Source organism: Miscanthus floridulus, chromosome 8 (genome assembly GCF_019320115.1).
Source record: "Miscanthus floridulus cultivar M001 chromosome 8, ASM1932011v1, whole genome shotgun sequence".
Lineage (NCBI taxonomy): Eukaryota > Viridiplantae > Streptophyta > Magnoliopsida > Poales > Poaceae > Miscanthus > Miscanthus floridulus.
Genome location: NC_089587.1, coordinates 25,848,777 through 25,851,563, shown reverse-complemented (window position 1 = coordinate 25,851,563; position 2,787 = coordinate 25,848,777).

The following is a 2,787-nucleotide window of genomic DNA, read 5'->3' as shown; positions in this document are numbered from 1 at the left end:
CGGTGACAGCTCCGGCGAGGCCATTAGCGCCAACATGTTCACCTCACCCGTGCGCACCTAGGGGTACCATCTATTGCAGTGATTACAACAGCTAGAGGGGGTGGCGTCGGCCATGGCGGCGCACGGCCACGGGTTGGCCGGCTCCGGCGAGGCGACGGCGTTACGGCCCTAGTGGCCTACTCTCTGAGCATCAGTAGCACTCACAGGACCTAGCGCCAGGGAGAGAGGGGATGGTAAGAGGCTCGAGCAGCACAGCCACGTGTGAGCTCAGCCGGCGGCGGTCATGGCGACCTAGTGGAGCCGCGCTCACGGTAAGCTCTACCTGAGGCGAAAATGGAATGACGGTGGGGTCGCAGACGTGGAGGAGCTCACAGTGGTGTTGTGGCTCTAATGAATCGGTCAATGGCGCTCGGTTGAGTGGGTTTTTGGCTCGGCGGCTGCCACAGCGTCCCGGTCGCCGCTCTCGCGGAGGAAGACGATGGCAGAGAGTGAACTGGCGAGACACAGAGAGAGTGGCGAGGCGCTAGCTTTCATCTGGAGCACGGACACACGACGCAGAGGCGCTGGCCGAGCATGCGTGCCATGCGGTGATCAGCTCCTGAGCCGGTCGGCCACGGCGAGCTCTGTCGGTTTTCTAAAATTTTGATTCAGTGTTCAACGATGACGACTGACAGGCGAAATTAACAGTGTTGGATCTCTTAAACCGTGACGAGTTAGTGGAAGTAATGTATACAAAAGTTGTAGAGCTATGGTAGGGCTACAACTTTGATTTAGAAATCTATAGCTAATTCACCCTGTATCCTGAGTTGTATCAAGCCAAAGTTGGCTCGATCCAACTGGAATGGCATCAATGACTTAGACAAATTTTTAAGTAAAAACTCAGCAGGGAAATATGACTTGTGGGCCTTGTTTGAGGCTGTTCCACACATTTTCATGAGTTCGTCATAAAACAACTTTTGTTCCTTGATAAATTGGCTACAACTTTGGTAAAGGGTGCACAGCCATGCAAGGTCTCTAAGTTGGTCTTTTGAATTAATCAAACAGTGGTACTTTATAGGTCATTTTAAGTCAAACCTCCACTAGAGGGCATTTTTGTCATTTTGATCCACATGAACAATGTCCCATCAATTACCCTAAGTGTAGTTAAGGTGTATTAGACCATAATCAACCACTTTACACAAGTGCTATACCAACTTCTAATGATCATATGTGATGAAGCAACAAAACAATCAATTTCACTCTAATGTTGCAGTTCCATGTTTCACATGTTTCATGCCTTTGTTGCAATTTTAACTTGCCACATTCCTACCATGTTGCCATGTTTCAAGGTATGAGAAACTCATGTTGCATTCACATGTTTCACTACCACCATTCATAAGCAATTCAAGTATGAAACAAACATAATTGCGAATGTTGCATATGCATGTTTCAGTGACAATGGCATGATGAGATAGATGATGCATATGTTTATGAAATGAAATGCACTTTTGTGGAAGCCAAACACCTAGGGTGTTATAGCCCTCCCCCCTTAGAAAAATCTCATCCCGAGATTTGGAAAGCGTACCAATCAGTATAGAAAGCCGGATAATTTTCCTTTAAATAATCTTCCCGCTCCCATGTTGCATCCCGATCACTATGATTACTCCAAACTACCTTGTATAACTTAACTACTCGCCTATGAGTCACCCTTTCTTGAGTATCTAGAACCTGCACGGGCTTCTCCTCATAAGAAAGATCAGATTTCAAGTTGATTCTCCTCGTAGCTACTCTTTCCTCGGGAATACGGAGACACTTCTTCAGCTGAGACACATGGAATACTAGGAATATAGCTCCCATTTCACGTGGTAGATCGAGTTTATAGGCTACTCTTCCACTTTTCTCAATAATGTGGTAAGGTCCAACATATCGAGGCTCAAGCTTCCTTTTGATTCCAAAACGTTTTACTCCTTTCATAGGGGATACCTTCAGATAAACATGATCACCTACTTCAAACTCAATAGGTTTTCTTCTCTTGTCAGCATAGCTCTTTTGTCTAGCCTGAGCGGTAGTCATATTTTTCTGTATAGTTCGGACTTGCTCTTCGGCTTCTTTTACAAAATCAATACCATAGAATCTTCTTTCTCCGGGTTCCACCCAGTTTAAAGGAGTCCTACACTTGCGGCCATAAAGAGCTTCAAAAGGAGCCATTTTGATACTCTCTTGATAACTGTTGTTATAAGAGAATTCAGCGAGAGGCAACCATTCCTCCCAAGAGCCTTTGCAAGAGATAAGACAAGCTCTAAGCATGTCTTCAAGAATTTGATTAACACGCTCAGTCTGTCCTGATGTTTGCGGATGATAGGCAGAACTGCGGATTAGATGAGTGCCAAGATTCTGATGTAAGCACTCCCAAAAGCGAGCCGTGAATTGCGGTCCTCTATCTAAAACAATGGATTTGGGTACACCATGGAGACGTACCACTTGTTGAAAATAAATCTCAGCATAATTGTGAGGGTGATAGGTAGACTTGACCGGAATAAAGTGAGCGAATTTAGTTAGACGGTCTACGATAACCCAGATGGAATCACAACCCTTTTTGGTAGTGGGTAACCCAACAATGAAATCCATAACAATTTCTTCCCACTTCCAGCCAGGAATAGAGAGTGGCTATAATAATCCAGGCCTCATGTGAATAGCCTTGACTCTACAACAGTTATCACACCTTGCCACGTAGGCTGCAATTTCTTTCTTCATCTTGGTCCACCAATAATATAGCTTGAGATCTTAATACATTTTACTGCTATCAGG